This window comes from Tamandua tetradactyla, chromosome X, assembly GCF_023851605.1.
Source record: "Tamandua tetradactyla isolate mTamTet1 chromosome X, mTamTet1.pri, whole genome shotgun sequence".
In the NCBI taxonomy this organism is placed as follows: domain Eukaryota; kingdom Metazoa; phylum Chordata; class Mammalia; order Pilosa; family Myrmecophagidae; genus Tamandua; species Tamandua tetradactyla.
The window spans coordinates 111,825,558-111,845,170 of NC_135353.1; the positions used below are offsets into that span (position 1 = coordinate 111,825,558).

The window sequence follows — 19,613 nt, forward strand, 5'->3', positions numbered from 1 at the left end:
ATGCATTAACAATTCAAAAGGGAAAAATCACATGAACATCTCAATTGATGCTGAAAAATCATTAGACAAAATTCAACATCCTTTTCTGATAAAAAAAAACACTCCAAAAAATAAAAATCAAAGGTAACTACTTCAATAAGATAAAGGGAATATATGAAAAACTGATAGCAAGCATTGTCCTCAATGGAGACAGACTGAAAGCTTTCCCCCTAAAATCAGGAACAAGAAAAGGATGCCCACTGTCACCCCTATTATTCAACATTATGCTAGAAGTTCTAGCTAGAGCAATCAGGCAGGACAAAGAAATAAAAGGTATCCAGGTAAGAAAGGAAGAAATAAAACTGTCATTATTTGCAGATGATATGATTCTGTACTTAGAAGATCCTGAGAAATCTACAGCAAAGTTACTTGAGCTGATAAACAAATTCAGCAAGGTGGTGGGATATAAAATTAATGTGCAAAATTCAGTGACATTTCTATACACAAGCAATGACTAGCTGAGGAGTCAGTTAAGGAAGAAATTCCCCTCAAAATAGAACCTAAAAGAATCAAGTACTTAGGAATGAACTTAACTAGAGACATAAAGGACTTGTACACAGAAAACTATACAACATTGCTAAAAGAAATCAAAGGAGATCTAAATAGGTTGAAAGGCATTCCCTGCTCATGGACAGGAAAGCTAAATATAGTTAAGATGTCAATTCTTCCCAAATTAATCTACAGACTCAACACAGTACCAATCAAAATTTCAACAGCTTACTTTGAAGATTTGGAAAAGCTAATTACCAAATTCGTCTGGAAGGGAAAGAAATCCCAAATAGCTAAACGCATCCTAAAAAAGAAGAATGAAGTGGGAGGATTAACACTCCCTGACTTTAAAACCTATTATAAATCCACAGTGGTCAAAACAGCATGGTACCAGCCAAAGATGGAAGCACTGGCCACTGGAATCGAATCAAGAGTGCAGAAATAGACCACCAAATCTACGGTCAACCAATTTTTGACAAGGCCCTGAAATCCTCTGAACTGGGACAAAATAGTCTTTTCAATAATTGGGTATGGAAGATCTGTATAGCAATAGACAAAAGAGTGAAAGAGGACACCTATCTTACACACTACACAAAAATTAACTTAAAATGGATTAAATACCCAAATATAAGAACTAGCACAATAAAGCTTCTCGAAGAAAATGTAGGAAACTATCTTCAGGACCTACCAATAGGAGGTAGCTTCCTAAACTTTACACCCAAATCACAAGCAACAAAAGAAAAAATTAGATAAATGGGAACTCCTCAAAATCAAATGCTTCTGCACCTGAAAAGATTCTATCAAAAATGTGAAGAGGCAGCCAATTCGATGTGAGAAAATATTGGGAAATCACATTTTTGACAAAGGTTTGATTTTCTATATGTACAAAGAAATCATACAACTCAACCATAAAAGGACAGACAGGCAACTCAATTATAAAATGGGCTAAAGATAGGAATAGGCATTTTTCTGAAGAGCAAATACTGATGGCTTAAAAGCACATGAAGAGATACTTATTTTCATTTGCTATAAGGGAAATGCAGATCAAGAGTACAATGAGATACCACCTCACACCTATAAGAATGGCTGCTACTAAACAAACAAGAAACTATAAATGTTGGAGAGGATGTGGAGAAACTGGGACACTTATGCACTGACGGTGGGAATGTATAATGGTACAGCCACTATGGAAGACTGTTTGGCAGTTCCTTAGGAAACTAAATATGGAGTTGCCCTATGACCCAGAAATAGCACTACTTGGTATATACCCAAAGGAGCTGAAAGCAATGACACAAACAGACATTTGCACACTGATGTTCTTAGCAGTATGATTCACAATTGCCAAAAGTAGGAAGCAAACCAAATGCCCATCAATAGATGAGTGGATCAACAAAATGTGTTATATACATGCAATGGAATATTATGCAGCAGCAAGACAAAATGACGTCCTGAAGCACATGACAAGATGGATATAATGCTGAGCATAATTAGCCAGACACAAAAGGATAGATACTGTATGATTTCAGTTTTATGACTAACATAAAGGTATAATCAGAGACTTATACTACAGAATATAGGGGACTTAGAAGCTAGAGATGAGGTTGCACTCTAATGTAAGGGAATAGATAAGAGTGTAGGTGGTTCTCTAGTGGGTCTATAGGTAATATTATCATATTGAAGATGAACAAGATTGAAAGTGTTGTATAAACCTACATGTCCCACTGCTTAATACTAGAAATATGAATTCGTTCCGGCAAGAATTACTTCAAATATATGATTCTTGTGCAAAGAGTATTTAAGTCCAGGGTATGGGGGAAAACTGCTATTGCATGCTATGAGCTATGTTTAAAAGGAAACCATCAGCACCACCACAGCAACAGTAGAGGTAAATAATGGGGAGAGGGACAAGAGTTAAGAGAAGGTTTAGATTTCCTATTTGGCAAGGGTGTGTTTATTGGTTTTCTTTCTCTTGAGAACAATGAAATTATCTAAAATTGAGCATGTTGATAGACTGTGGGCTTTGGGCCCTCTACATGATGCCCGATGAGTGCAGGTGGCTGAAGTGTACACTGATGGAGAAGAAGATTGGTGAACAATGGTATGTACTTATGAACGAAGGTTGTGTTGCTACAAAAAGGAACAAGGTTCTGAGGCATGCATTGGTATCAATGAACATGTGGAACACTTGGTGAGACAAAATAAGCCATAAACAAAAAAACAACAATGGTATGGTCACCTTTAGAAAATGCTTAGAAAGCAGGGGCCTAGATTGTAAGCTTTTAGAGAAGACACATTAAGTCCGGAGTGGTGATTATTATTTCTGGATTTTGAGAGGCTGTTTTATATATATAACCTGATCTTTAAAGATAAGAACAAAGAACAGGTTGGGGTTCAAGTAATTCAGAACATAAGGGTAAGGAAGACAGTGTCCATATTTTAGAACCACACATACTCTTTGAGACCAAAGGAAGAAAGGTTTATTTAGTTTGGAACTGAAATTTCTGTAGTGCATAATCTAATTCAGCCTATCTCTATAGCTCATTTGAACAAGTGAAACATAGGGAGCACAGACTAAGAAAGAGGTCTTTTAATCGAGTGTAGATTATTGCAATGCCTGGATACATCATAGAGTATATTAAGAAGATAATCAAAAAGTATTGGCAATGTTCCCTGAGGGATGGGAGAAAGAATATGGAATTATTAAACCTTACCATCAGGGAATCCCCTGATACTGTGTTAAACTTTAAGGAAACTGAAGTCAATAGGCCATGCCCTTGATCATGAGGTTTACTCTTGGGAAGCTTATGTAGGTAACGGAGAAGCTTAGACTACCTATAGGCATGCTTAAGAGTTACATCTGGAAGACCTCTTTTGCTGCTCAGATGTGGCCTGTCTCTGTAAGTCCAACTCTGTGAATGGAATCATTGCCCTTACCATGGGACATGACATCCAGGGGTGAAATTCTCCCTGGCGACATGGGAGATGACTCCCAGGAATGACGCCAGACCTCACACCATGGGGATAAATGATTCTATCCTGACTAAAATGGGGGAAAGAAGTGTAATTCATTAAGTATCAGTGGCAAACAGAGGTCAAATAGAGTTGATAAACTACGCTGAAAGTTGCTTTTAAGTAAGGTTCAGTTAGACCTTGTTACTTATAACCAGCCAACTGCCAACCAGGACCATTCCAGCCAATCATAAAGAACACCTAAGGCAATATATAAGATTCCACAAGGGTTCCATGTACTAGAGTAACTTTCCAGAAACCTACAACCTCTAGATGGGTCTCTGGTCCAGATAAGTCCTGAAACCTAGCCCGTCCTCCCCAGAACATCAAATAGTTCCATCATCTCCCTACCCCATATTAGTGATGAGCCCTTCCAATATGAAAAATTTAGAATTACCATAGCCCAAACAGTCCTAAAGAGAGGGATGGAAAGATCAAAGGTGATAGTGGAATTATACAGAGAAGATAGGATTTAACAAATGAGTATGAATGTTGAATCATTAAATTGGTATCTCTTTTAGTCTCCAGTATTTTAGAACAGCTAGAAGCAAAAACTTAAAATTGTGGAATTGTAGCTGATGTCAAAGTCTGAAATATTTTCTACAACTAATTGTGGTGGTGTGCTTCTGAATTTGTAGCTTTTCTGAGTATGTTATTTTTCACAAAAAAGAAGGAAAAAAGGTCAATTGTGATAATAAAAAAAATATTTAAGCCCTCTAGCCTCCTAAATTATGGAACAGCTAGAAAGAAAAATATGAAAGAATCATATGGTAGCCCACGACAAAGTCTGGGATCTGTCCTGTAACTACTTGTTGAAGAGTGCTTTGAATACTATGACTTTTTTATTTCTTTAGTTTGTATATATGTTATACTACACAATAAAAAAAAGTAAAAAATAAAAAAGAAATGATAGGCTAAGCTTGGGGTGTGAGTGTAGTTCAGTGGTAGAACTCTTGCCTGTCATGCAGGTGACCTGAGTTCGATTCCTGGCCCATGCACTTCCCAAACCAAGACAAACAAGTGAAACAAACCAACAATAACCCAAACCAAACAAAAATTCAACAAATGGTGCTCCAATAAGGGGATTCTCATATGGAAAAAGAATGAAATGTGACTCTGGCCTACAGTATACAAAAGAAAAGAAAATAGGCTAAGCATACTTAAAATGATGCCTAAGAGTCACTCCCAGAGAACCTCTTGCCCAGATGTGGCCTTTCTCTCTAAGCCAACTCAGCAGGTCAACTCACTGCCCTCCCCCCTCTATGTGGGACATGACTTCCAGGGGTGTAAGTTTCCCCTGCAACATGGGACAGAATTCCCGGGATTCACTGGACCCAGCTTCATGCGATTGAGAAAGCCTTCTTGACCAAAAAGAGGAAGAGAGAAACGTGACAAAATAAAATTTCAGTGGCTGAGAGATTTCAAACAGAGATGAGAGGTTATCCTGGAGGTTATTCTTATGCATTACATAGGTATCCCTTTTTAGTATGGTATATTGGAGTGGCTGGAGGGATGCACCTGAAACTGTTGAGCTGTGTTCCAGTAGCCTTGATTCTTGAAGATGATTGTATAGCAATATAACGTTTACAAAGTGACTGTGTGATAATGAAAAACTTGTGTCTACTGATCTTTTTATCGAAAATATATGGATAATAAATAAATAATAATATGGGGGATAAGGGATAAAATACTGGTGGTCAGTGAGAGGGAGGGTAAGGTGTATGGTATGTATGAGTTTTTTTCTTTTTCCTTTTTATTTCTTTTTCTGGATTGATGCAACTGTTCTAAAAATGATCATGGTGATGAGTACACAACTATGTGGTGATACTGTGAGCCATTAATTGTACACCACGTATGAGCTGTGTGTGAAGATCTGTCAATAAAAAAATTAAAAAAATATGAAACTTAGGAATAAACTTAAACAAGGAAGTGCAAGACTTATATGCTGAAAACTATAAAACATTGTTGAAAGAAATTATCAAGAATAAAAGAAATTATCAAAAAGACAAATAAATGGACAGACATCCTGTGTTTATGAATTGAAAGACTAAACATTGTTAAGATATGAAAATTACCCCCAAATGAACTACTGATTCAATGCAATTCCTATCAAACTCCCAACTGACTTCCTTGTGAAAACTGACATGCTTATCATCAAATTCATTTAGAAATTCAAGGTACTCAGACTAGCAAAATAATTTTGAAAATGAAACACAAAGCTGGAGGACTCATGCTTTCCAATTTCAAAACCTACTACAAAGCTACAATGTGTTACTGGCATAAACGTCACATTTATGGTCAATTGATTTTGAACAAGGAATGTGAGATAATTAAATGGGGTAAGAATCAAATGTTGCTGTGGTAACTAGATATCCACATGCAAAAGAATGAATTTAGATCCCTACATAATGCCATGAACAAAATTAACTCAAAATGAATCAATGAGTTAAACGTAAGAGCTGAAACTATAAAACTTGGAAGAAAACATATGTGTGAACCTTTATGACCTTTGATTAGACAGTGTTTTCTTAGATATAGAACCAAAACGAAAAAAAAATAAACTGGGTGTCATCAAATTAAAATGTTGTACTTAAAAGAATACTATCAAAAAAGTGAAAAGATAGCCACAGAATGAGAGGAAATTTTTGAAAATTATAGGGGACTTTTATCTAGAATATATAAATAACTCTTAAAATTAAATAATAAAAATACAAAGAATCCAATTAAAAATGCACAAATGCTCTGAATAGACATTTCTCCAAGGAAGATATACTAATGACCAATAAGCACATGAAAAGATACACAACGTTTTTTGTCATCAGAGAAATGCAAATCAGTACCACAATGAGCTACCACTTCACACCCCACTAGGATGGTTATAAATCAAAATGACAGAAAATAACAAGTATGTCGATGAGGAGTGGAGAAATTGGAAACTTCCATACACTGGTGGTGGGAATGTGAAATGATGTAGCCACTTTGGGAAATAGTTTGGCAGTTTCTTAAAAGGTTAAATATTGAGGTCTGATACAACCCAGCAATTCCACTCTTCTATGCATGCCCAAAACAACTGCAGACAGGTTTTCAAGCAAAAATTTGTACATCAATGTTAATAACAGCACTATTTACAATAGCCAAAAGATGAAAACAACCTAAATGTCGATCAACTTATGAATGGATAAACAAAATATGCTATATCCCTATAGTGAAGTACTATTTGACTATGAAAAGGATTGAAGTACTGATACATGCTGCAACATGGATGAACCGTGAAATCATTATGCTTAATGAAAGAAGTCAACCACAAAACAGCAATATTTTATGGTTCCATTGATATGAAATGTTTAGAAGAGACAAATCCATAGAAACAGAAAGTAGATGGGTGATTGCCTCAGTTTGCAGTGCAAGAGATTATAACGGAATGATGACTAACTAGTGTGGGGATGCATTTTGGGATGATGAGATGTTATATATATATATATATATAAACTTGTATTCTTTAAATAGGTGAATTTTATGGTATGTGAATGATATCTTAATAAAGCTTTACAATAAACACAAATTTATTACTTTGTTATTTTGGAGGCCAGAAATCCTGAAATCAAGGTGTTGCCAGAACTGCATTCTTTCTGGACCGTCTAGGGAAGAGCCATTTCCTTGCCTTTTCTACATTGATGAGGCTACCTGAATTCCTAGTCTCATGACCCCTTTCTCTATCTTCAAGTCTAGAGGTGTAGCATCTTCAAATCTCTCTCTCTGATCTCTACTTTCATCTTTACCTCTTTTCTCTGACTCTGACCCTCCTGACTCCCTCTTCTAAGGACTCTTGTGATTATATGGGGCCTCCCTGGATAACCCAGAATAATATCCCCATCTTAAAATCCTTAACTTAATCACAACTTCAGTGTCATTTTGCCTTTCAAGGCAACAAACTCACAAGTCCAGGGAATGGGGATAATCATTCTATGACACCAGACTTAGATCAGAAATTCTGGGGTGGGCCATGGTAATCTGTTTAACAGGCTCTTCTCATGATTATGCTGCACACTAAAGTTTGAAAACTATTACTTTCTAGGAACCAAATAAAGGCCTGTCATTCAGTCATGACAGGCTATTTACAAGACAGACAGACTTTTATATAAGAAAGATCTTAAATTCAGAGTTAAAAACAGGTATTGAGGGCAGGTGATGGTGGTGCAGTGGCAGAGTTCTTGCCTGCCATGCCAGAGACACAGGTTGAATTCTAGGTGCCTGCTCATGCAAAAAAAACAAAAGGTATTGAACCCCAGTGATGGAATATAACAACCTGTGACCTAGCATTATCATCATCTCCATTTTACAGCTGAGGAAACAGACTGAACAGAAAAATGACTTGTTTAGTCATATATCTGAGGACCAAAGAAGCCTGGTTTCACAGCAAATCCTCCAGTGGTAAATTGCTCTTTTCATTGTGTCATACTTCTTTTTAGTTTACATATATTATAACATATAGAATAACAATGATAACAATTACAAATGAAAATTTGGACTAATAAGCACTAATATTTTCACTATATTTAACAATACTTTAATTTTGAAACTAAATTCATAGACAGCAACTGTAACCCAGCCTTCAACAATATTTCACATGCAATTGTCTCACAGCTTTAATGAAAGAATAACCAAGCATTTCCCTAAACTATTACTACCAGGTACACAATAAACCATACTCTGTCCATTCTCACTCAAGTCTACCTCACATCTGTGTTTTACTGTTACCGAGGCACCCACATGTGGCCTTAAAGATGATCCTCACAATTTATAGGACAGCTCTGTTTACAACGTCACAAATATTTCCACACTCTTATTCTGAATCCTAACCAATACCTGTGAAGTACTCAAGGTAGATATTGTTTCCACCCGGCACACATATATAATAATGATTTTGAGGAGAAGTTTGGCATTAGCTAGTACAATTGAAGATGTTCTTTCCTTATGAGCTAGCAATTCAAGGCATATGCATCAGAGAAACTCACATGTGAAGGAGACATATGGAAGGATAGTTATTGCAGCATTTCATAGCTAAAAAAAAAACCCTCAACCTGAAAATGATCTAAATATCTAGCCTTTCAGAATACATAAATTGTAGTGTGCCTATACTATCCAATGCCATGGAACCTTCTATATCCACATGGAAAGGACACAAAAATTAGTTTAAAAAGCAGAATACATAAGAATCGATAGAGTACACAATTTAGGTAAAGTTTTAAAACATAAAAAAACAATTTTATAATATACGGGGGACACGTGGTGAAACTATAAACATGAGTAGGAAGGACAAACAATCCAGGAGCAAAGGGGAAAATAAGAAACAGATACAATAATGGTTACAAATGTATCTTTAACATTTTATTTCCTTAAAAAAATGAAGGAAAATGGGAGATGGAGTGTAGGTTGGTCTTGGAGTATGGAAATATTGGTTTAAGGCTTGATTCCTGTGGAAACTTACTATGTTACATTAAATTCCTTTCTCTCTTTGTACCTGCTTCATACTCTGTATGAATGAGGAGGTGAACTAGGTAATCCCCAAAGCCCATGCAGTTTTGGAATTCTATTCCTATTTTCTCACCCATGGCACTTATTTGTATGTGCTTAAAACCCTAATCAACCATGAATCCAGTTAACAATTTTCTATTTCTTGAATTAGCAAACTGACATTTCACCTACTGGTTCATAAGGCGTCAGGGAATTAAAGAGAAAGCTAAAAGAAAATACTTTACTCAAAATCTTTTTGTTTGTAAGTGATAGAAAAAATCACGACTTATTGGTTAACACAGTTGAACAAAGGAAGAAGGGGTCTAGATCCATAGATCCACATCTCTCAATCCACATATTCAAATGATATAATCAGTATATAGATTTATTGTTTTCATTTTGTGACTTTGTTTTCCTTTGTGGTGCTTTCACTCTCATGCATGCATTCTCAGCATACCTTCAAAGGTGACCAGTTACAAGTTCAGGTTTTAAAAATATTAATGAACTTAAACTACCAATGGATAAAAAGGCCCACCCCCACAAATGCTAATCAAAACCGCAGTGAGATATCATCTCACACTTGTAAGAATGGTTGTAATTAAGCAAACGTGAAACTAAAAATGTTGAAGATGTAGAGATATTGGAACATGTAATCACTGTTGTTGGGAATGCAAAATGGTACAGCCACTGTGGAAGAGATTGGTTGTTCCGCAGAAAATGAAATATTGAGGTACTCTATCACCCAGCAATTCTGCTATTCAGTATATTCCCAGAATATCTGAAAGCAGTGACATGAGTAGACATTTGCACACTAATGTTCACAGCGGCATTATTCACAATTGCCAAAAGATAGAAACAATCCAAGTGTCTATCAACAGAGAATTGGATAAACAAAATGTGGTATATACACATGATGGAATATTATGCAGCAGTGAATAGGGATGAGGTCCTGAAGCATGCGAAAACACGGATGAGCCCTGAGGACATAATGCTGAGTGAAATAAAGCAGGCACAAAGGACAGATATTGTATGATTTCACTAATAAGAACCACCTAGAAAGTGTAAACTCAGAATCTTAATATGTAGAATATAGGGGACCTAGAGATAAGTTTCTGCTAGAAAAGGGGGAACAGTTACTTAATATGTACACAATTGTTAACGAGGCTGAACTTAAGTCTTTGGAAATGGATAGAGGTGATGCTAGTTTATTATTGGGATTATAAGTATTGTATTGAAGAGGAATCTAATTGAAAGTGGTTGAAGTCATGTTTCTCATCAATTAACACTACAAACAAATAAGTTCTTGCATGAACTACTACAAATGTATGACACTTGTATGAAGAGTTAATAATAGATTGGTTTATGGGAAAAATTACCTATTGCATGCTATGGACTATATTTAACAGCAATATCTTATTATTACCACACCAAAACTAGGGGTAAATAATTGGGGGGAGGATAGGAATATGGGGTCTTTTGGGTTTTCTTTTCTGTGTCTGTATATGTATGTCTGATATTTTTCTCTTTGGAGCAACGAAAATTGTCTAAAATCAATGATGATTAGACAACTAAGTAATGATACTGTGAGACATTGCTTACATTGGATAGAATATATGGTATGCAAATATATTGTAACAAAATCTTCAGATTCAAATAACAAATAAACAGAAAGACACAAGTGTTGGAGAAGATATGGAACAAGGTATACCTATTCAGTGTTGGTAGTGAAGTAGAATGGTGCAGCCTTTCTGGAGGGTAGTGTGGCAGATCCACAGGAGGCTAAATACAGGGTCTCCATTTGATCATACAATCCTGTTACTAGGAATACATTCAGAAGAAGTGAAAGCAGGTACATGAATAAAGATTTGTACACTGATGTTTAAGGCAGCATTGTTCATGATTACCAATGGATGGAGGAGGCCATAGGGTCCATGGACTGATGAGTGGAAGGATGAACTGTGGTTTATATATACAATGGAAGATTGTGCAGCTACTGAAAGGAATGAATTCATGAGGCATCAAGGTCTATGAACCCTGGGGTCATTATGTTGAATGAAATAAATAAGCCAAAACAAAAGAACAAATATTGTATGATATCCTTTAGAAAAGAGTTATACAAAAATTAAGGCCCAAATAGTAACCTCTTACAGCAGTCACATTTATTCCTGAGTTTTAACTGTTATTTCTAAATTCTGAGATGTTGCACTCTATGTGTATAACCTGGTAGTTCCTTGGAACTTCTGAGTACTCGTGTGACATCTAAAACTCAGAGTTAAAGTTCTACAGCTCTGAAAGTCAGCATTACTCCATACAGCGACTGTTAAAGAAGATGAAAAGGAGAACAGACTTTAATTAGGGATATGAATGAAGCCAATCTGGTTAGGACAAAGGGAAATCTAAATATAGGGGAAAGCATAATATTGTCTGTATTTTAAAACTTCAACTTCTGTGTGAGACCAAAGGAAGAAATGTCCAAAATTTACATTTAAATCTTGTCCAAAATTTAAATTTTCTGTAGCATAGTATCTAATTTAATCACTCTGGTCAGTTTATTTAAACAACTTAATTTTAATTACATGGAGCCTAGAATAGGGAATGAGATTTGTGATTTTGTATAGCTTAATGTAATACCCTGGCACATTCTAAAGTATTTTGGGCAAAAAATTAAAAGAGTATCTGCAAAGTCCTTTGAGGGAATGGAGAAAAAAATATAGAACTTTAAAATTTCCCCACCTGGAATTCCTGATATTCTTTCAAGCAATAATAACTTCCATTTTAATAAGCCAAGCCCTCAATCTTGAGGCTTGCATTTATGAAACTCATTTCTATAATAGCAAAGCTAAACCTACTTATAGTTATGCCCAAGAGTCACCCCCAGAGAGCTTCTTTTGCCGCTCAGATGTGGTCTCTCTCTCTAGTCAACTCTTCAAATAAACTCACTATCTTTCCCTCTACATGGGACATGGCTCCTGGGGGTGTAAGTCTCCTTGCCAACATGGGTCATGACTCCCAGGTATGAACCTGGCCCTGGCATTATGGAATGGAGAATGCTTTCTTGACAAAAAGGGGGAAAAGGAATGAAACAAAATAAAGTTTCAGTAGCTAAGAGATTTCAAATAGAATCAAAAGGTGATCCTGTAACCAGATATTGCAAATTGCCATGGTGTGCCAAGGCCCAACTAACAGTATTCCTGAAAACCCTAGTGAATACCTTGGATTCTAGCTAAGACTCTATGAAAGTTTTACTTATTAAGTTTATTTTTTTCAGAAACCAACAACCTGCAGATTGTTCCTATGCCAGATAAGCTGTGAAACCTAGAGGTACCAATCTCTCCAAGAACATCAACCAGTTTATTCCCCTTCCCATAATGTTGACACTCTTTACAGCATGAAGAAATTAGAATGGTCATTGCCCAAATATCTCTGAGAAAAGAAGTTGTGATCAGAAACAGATACAAGAGGCTTCTATGGTGTCAGCAATGTTGTACCTTAGACAAGTGTTTGCTCTGTAATTATTTGTTAAACAATAATTTAAAATTTGTTCTTCAAGTGCTTGCTAAACTGTATTTTGAAATTTATCACTTTTCTGCATTTGTTGTATTTCACAATAAAAATATATTTAAAAAAGGCCCACCCCCAAAATACAGCACTAAACTCTCTTAAAATTCATATCACAGCATGGACAAGCTTATTGGACAGCTGCAATATCTGCAAATATTAAACCTGTTTCTGACTTTTACACTTAATATTATTTCTGATCTGCATTTTCTTGCAACAGTAACATTTACTTGCTGATTTATAATAACCTATTTACACTTTCATATCCCATTATACTTAACAAGTATTCCTTTGCCCATTGTGTGATTAGAGCATTATGAAAAGTCTATAAGTTGCATAGCACATGGGTACTACATACCACCATTACCTCCCTGTGCCTTTAAGTTTGTTTCAAAAATGAGGGGTCCAGAAGAAAGAGAATCTTATCCACTTCCCTCAATTCCCACAAGTAATTGTTAATAAAACTGGAATAAGAAGGCTTCCCAGCACCTGTTGCTCCTCTAAGGGTTTCCCCCGGATATGTTAAAAAAAATACAGCTCATTGACAAGAGAGAAATCCTACTCATTGTCCTGAGACTGATTAGAGACAAATGCTTGAATCCTAGGAGAGTCTTGTTCTTTTTACCATATCCTCTCAAGGTCAATAGGCTCATGCTGGACAACACCTAAGGCCATGATTTGGACCCTGACAGCTTGAAGCAACATCTGGAGAAACCTCTGATCTTTCTGTGTTCAGGTCAGGCCTGAGCTGCAATTATTATTCAAATTTAAAGTACAATGTGGAGGGCAGGGGGAATGTGGCTAGAAGTTCAGCGTCTTGTATCAGGAGCACAGATCCAATGTTGATTGGCTGTGGACCTAAGGGGACCTACCACTTCCCTTCTCAGGTTCCTCTTGTAGACAATGGGAGGCAAACTCCTGACCTCACTAAGGCATTAGCCAAATCATCTGAGTAAATGGTGATAAGAGTGAACTGCTCCTATCCTCTCCTGTGCTTCTGTAGACCAAACTGATAGCTCCCTCTCTTCCTGGTTTGTGAGGAAAAGACCCAGGCCCACACTGCCTCTCTAAGTCACCCAGTCAGTTGACAAACACTTCTTGTTGCCCAAGAAGTAATCTCATCTGTGCTGGGCAAAGTATAGGACAAAGTGAAGACACTTCTGAGGGCATCTGCATCAGAAATATTCTGTATTCCATGACTAAATACTGGTAAGAAGACTGAAATCACTGAAAGATGGCATATGAGAAGGGTTTGGCTGTGTGTATGTAACATAGGGGAGTGATGTAATAGAACCCCTACTGAACTACAGCTCTTCTTTCACTGGCCTTGACTTTCTTCATGCTTAGTCAACTGAGTTTTGAGCTGGGCTCTGACTGCCAACTTCTCCACTCACTTTGTGACACTTACCAAACCTATCCTATTTTCACATGCTGTGTCCTTTCTGCTATCTGCTGTGCTGAGGGGTGGGAAGATAAAACATAAAAAAATAAACCTCTTACCTTCTAGGTGTTTCCTGTCAGACTGCTGGTCACATTCATAATATTGGGGCAGGTTGAGTGAAACTACATTGTCCCTGAAAAGCTTTCCACCTTTAGAGTTTCTGAGGAAGGAGTGAGATTAGGGTACTCAGTTCAGTGGACATATTAATTTAGTACAATGAAAAGTAGGTCGAAAAAGGACAAATTCCACTTACTTTGAATTTTGAATGATGAAACAGGCTGGAGAACAATGCCACAAATGCTGAATTGAAGAAACAGAAAAATCTCAGGTAGGAGAAGTCCATCTCATACCACCAGTTAGTTTCCACTTCCCCTTATCCTCACTCAGTCTTGCATGGCTCAGGAGCCACACAGAGGTAGCATGGACTCAGGTTCCTCTCACTGCAGACCGAGACTCTAGACTGAATCACAGAAGTCAGTTAGAACTCCACACATACCCAGGCACAGGGTCCTACGTCCCCAGAGACTCAAGGAAGAATACATGTGACTGAGTAGTGCTGTGTAAAAAGAGCCCTAACGTATGTGCATGTGTGGGTGGTGGTGGTGTTGGTGCAAATGCCATAAAAAGTCTGGTAAGAACTGTTATGACCAATCCAGTTTCAGTTGGCTAGACCACTTAAATGCAAAATGGAATTTTCCGAACTGAACCCCCTTTTCTGGATTGACTCCATCAGGTTCACTGAGGCAGGATAATATAATGGGAAAAAAAACTGAGGCAAGAAAGCCTCACAGAGGGTAAAAGCATGGATGTGGGTAAAATCACTACCATGAGATAAGACAGGCCTCAGAAACGAAAAGTGTAAAGAAAATAGGACACTGAGTGAGGGAGAGAATTTAAACAAATCATAGAGGCTGGAGAGAAAAGTCTGCATATAACATATAACAAATGAAGATTCCCTCTAGAAGGAACAGAGAAAAGGAAGCTCTATCAAGGATGTGAAACAACTGCACAAAAAGTGCAATCTGAAAAGTTGCACCACATATCCAGGGTAAGAATCAGATGAAGAAGAGTTGAGAAACCTGAACAGTTAAATATGTGTTATTCTAAAGGTCTAGGATAGATTAGTCCAAGCATCAAAGAAGAGCTTTAAGACAAAGTCAATCTAAAAGAAAATCCTAGACAAGAGAGAGAAACCAAACTTCACCAAGAGGATCAGATGCCTAGACATCAGCAAAAAAATCATATCACACTAATAAACAGGAAGATATAGCACAGCCAAAGAACAAGCTAAAACTATAGAGGAGACCAAAAGATGGAGCAACTAATCAAAGATGTTCAACTAAATCTCCTAAATCAATTTAAGGAGAAAAAGGTACGTATGCATAAAGAAATAAAGGACATTAACAAGACAATGTATGAGCATAAAGAAATTATTCTTTGAAAGTATAAAAGTATAAAAAGTAAAAAGCATAAAACTATAAAAGTATAAAAAGAAACATAACAGAAAATATGGAGATGAAAGACAATAGTAGAGAATAAAAATACACTAGGTACCTCATTCAGCAATTGTTAAAAAAGTTGAAAAAGTGATCAGACTTCGGCCAGAGACATAAATGAAGTTTATCTAGTCAGGACTAAAGTAAATCAAAATACAGGGTAAATGATGATATGGTCCATATTTTAAAACTTCAACTTCTGTGTGAGATCAAATGGAGAGATGTTTATTTGTTGCAAAATTTATGTTTTGGGTAGCACATTATCTAATTTAACTTGTATGGCCAGTTTATTTGCGCACCATAATTACATGGAATTTCGAATAAGGCGTGTGATCATCTTAGTTTGTACAGGTTAGTATGATGCCCCAATATATACCAGAGTAATTTGGGCAGAGAATAATTCTTGATATCCTCACAAGCAGTAGGAATAAACAAATCAATAGGTTGAGCCCTTGATCTTGGGGTTTGACCCTATGAAACTTACTCATAGAAAAAGCTAAGTCTACTCATAATTATGCCTAAGAGTAACCCCAGAGAGTCTCTTTTGTTTCTTAGATATGGACTCTCTCTCTATGCCAACTTAGCAGGTGAACTCACTACTCTCCCCACCTACATGGGTCATGACCCCAAGGGTTGTAAATCTTTCTGCCAACATGGGACAGGACTCCCAGAATAAGCCAGGACCCAGCATTATGAGAACAAGAAAGCCTTCTTGACCAAAGGGGGTAAGAAAGAAATGAAACAAAATAAAATTTCAGTGGCTGAGAAATTCAACAGTGGAGAGGTTATCCTGGAGGCTATTCTTATGCCTTATAAAGATTTCCCTTTTTAGTTTATGGTGTATTTGGAGTGGCTAGAGGGAAGTACCTGAAACTGTTGAACTGTGTTCTAGTAGCCTTGATTCTTGAAGATGATTGTATAACTATATAGCTTTTACAATGTATCCATGTGATCATGAAAAAAATGAAATACTAATAGTCAATGAGAGAGAGGGATAAGGGGACATGGGATGTATGAGGTTTTTTTTATTTCTTTTCTGGAGTGATACAAATGTTCTAAAATTGATCGTGGTGATGAATACACAACTATATGATGATGTTGTGAGCTACTGACTGTATACTTTGTACGGACTGTATGTGTGGGATGATATCTCAATAAAAATATTTAAAAAAATACACTAGAGGTATGTAAGAGCAGATTTCAACAGACAGAATAATTAGTGAGCTAGAAGACACTGCAATTGAAATTGGACATTCAGAAGAACTAAAATAGAGAAAAGAATAAAAAAATTGAGCAGTAACTCAGTAATTTCAGTGACAGCAAGAAGGCACAACCATAAGTATCATGCATGTCCCAGAAGGAGAAGAGAAAGGAAAAGGAGCAGATAGAATGCTTGAGAAAATAATGATTGAACACTACCCAACTCTTATGAAAGACATAAGTTTACATGGTCAATAACCTACAACATATTCCAAACAATAAATTGCAATAGACCTATTCCAAGACACATAAAAACAGAATGTCAAATGCCAAAGATAAAGAGAGAATTCTGAAAGCAGAAAGAGAAAAGTGATTCAACACATACAAAAGATCCTCAGTATGACTGCCAATTTCTCATCAGAAACCAAGGAAGCAAGAAGGCAATTATGTGATATATTTAAGGTACTGAAGGACAAAAATTGCAAGTAAAATTCCATATGTGGCAAAACTGTTCTTCATAATGAGAAAGAGAGTTTATAGTACTCACAGATAAACAGAAACTGAGAGTTTGTCAACTAGAGACCTACCCTACAAAATTACTAAAGGTATTTCTGCAGGTTGAAAAGAAAAGATAGGAGAGAGTGGCTTGGAGTAGTATGAAGAAATGAAGATCATCAGTATGGGTAACTAACAGGGTAAAGGCAAAACCCAGTAGTATTGTATCCTCAAAATAAAACACTACTCTTTATTCATATAATAATCTTAATGCAATTGAATAAGAAAAAAGTTTCTTGGTAATGGACAAGCAGAATACAAAGTGGGAAAGTGGGAAAAAAACAATACAGAGAGGGGAAACATAGGGATATGGAAGCATAGAACATGTATGCTACTGAAGCTTAAGTTGGTATATTTTCAAAATGGTAGATTACAGATTTAGGTAGTATAATATAAACCCCAGAGTAACCATAAAGAAAGCATTTAAAAAAAATAAAGACACAAAAATGAGAAAGGGACACCCAGATACATCACAAAATATCAACCATGGAGAAAAAGAAGTTGCAATAAAGGAAAAGAGAGACTAAAAAACATATTGCATATAAAAACCAAGGGACAAAATGACTGAAGTACTGCATTTACAGAAATAACATTGAATTTTAATGGATTAAATTCCCAACACAAGCTTGCAGAGTGAATAAAAATACATGATCCAAATACATATTGTTTACAAGTAACTCACCTTTAATCCAGAGACACAAACAGGTTGAATGCCAAAAGATGGAAAAATGTTCCATGTAATAGAAAATGAGCTGGGGTAGGTATACTAATACTGGACTAAACAAACTTTAAGTCTGTTATAGGGAGGCAGGGCAAGATGGCGGCACAAGGAAGTGTGAAATTTAGATAATCCTGTAGGACAATCAGTCAAGAACTGTCTGGAACAACTGTGTGGGGGACTTCTGTGACTGGACACACATCATAAACCAGTCTGGACTGGGTGGATGGGCTGAAGACACAGCACAGAACTGTAAGTAAAGTCTCCCAAACCATGGAGACTAGCACCCCTCCCCCACTGGCATGGCAGGCTGCTTTGGAGACACTTCTTATTGGGAAAAATGGGCGGCAGTCTCTAGTAGGAGCAAAGCAAGGAGAGTTTAAGCAAGCTCCAACTGCAGATTTAATTAACAAATTCAGACTGGGGAATACAAGCTCTGAGCATAGATAAACCCAAAGCAAGCACAAAAGGAACCATAAGTTCTCCCCTGGTGTAGAGGAGGTGGGACTGTTGGAATCAGCTGAACTGGAATACAGGAAAAGGGCTGTGTCCCAAGAAAAGGGGAACATAGACCTGGGTGCCAACTCTGGCTCTTGACCGGAGAACTGGGGATACTAGGGACCAGTGCTGAAGAGAATGTTTTCTTTTTTCTTTATTTAACTTTCTTTAGCAGCTTGTTAAGAAAAAGCCTCTTATATAAATAAGATTCTATGCACTAGGGTAACTTTCCAGAAACCTACAACCTCCAGATGGGTCCCTGGACCAGATAAGTTCTGAAATGTAAAGGGACCAGCCTCTCCAGAACATCAGCTAGTTCCATCCCCCATCCCTCATTATCAACAGCCCTTCCAACATGAAAAAGTTAGAATGGGCATAGCCCAAATACCCTAAAGAGTGGGAGAAAGATCAAAAGAAATGGTGGAGTTATATAGAGTAGGCAGGGTTTAACAAATGAGTATGAGTGCTGAATCATTATGTTGATACTTCTTTTAGTCTCCAGTATCTTAGAGCAGCTAGAAGTGAAAACCTAAAATTGTGGAATTGTAACCCATACAAACTCTGAAATCTGTTCTACAACTAATTATTGCAATGTACTTTGAAATTTATTCCTTTTTTGTATATGTGTTATTTTTCACAAAAAAGTTTATTGTGATGACGAATGCAAAGCTATATGATGATATTGTGAACCACTGATTGTACACACGAGATGATTACAGGTATGTGAATATATAATATACATCAGTAAAAATAAAAACTTTTCAGGAGACAAAATAAAGCCTCAGGCATTTTCAATTGTCAACACTGACACAAGCAAGGGCATAGTTAAGGTATATCTGAAAGACAAAATAACAAGTCAAGTGAAGGAGATAATTCCTTAAAGGATATATCTTCCCCCCCCAAAATGGGGGGGGAGGGGCAGAGCCCAGCAGAAGTGGTGGCTTACATTCAAAGAACTCAAACCCCAGGGGCTGAAAAACAGAAAAAAGCTTAAACTTGTTTCTATGTCAGCTCTTTCTTAAGCACACCCCTGACAGGGTCACAATCTGCTGAGAATTAAAGATACCACTTTACCTCAGAGGATAGCTGTGACAAG

The 19,613-nt window shown here is 36.8% G+C and overlaps 1 pseudogene across 1 annotated transcript in view; it reads right to left on the minus strand.

Moving 5' to 3' along the window:
- Nucleotides 1-8,170: 8,170 nt before the first annotated feature.
- LOC143671122 (spindlin-3-like) overlaps nucleotides 8,171-19,613 on the minus strand; it is a 29,553-nt pseudogene continuing 18,110 nt past the window's right edge. The window contains exons 2-4 of the transcript XR_013169493.1: nucleotides 14,304-14,350; nucleotides 14,110-14,210; nucleotides 8,171-11,368 (exon numbers count right to left, since the gene is read on the minus strand). The product of XR_013169493.1 is annotated as a spindlin-3-like (transcript). The remainder of the gene's footprint in view (nucleotides 11,369-14,109; nucleotides 14,211-14,303; nucleotides 14,351-19,613) is intronic.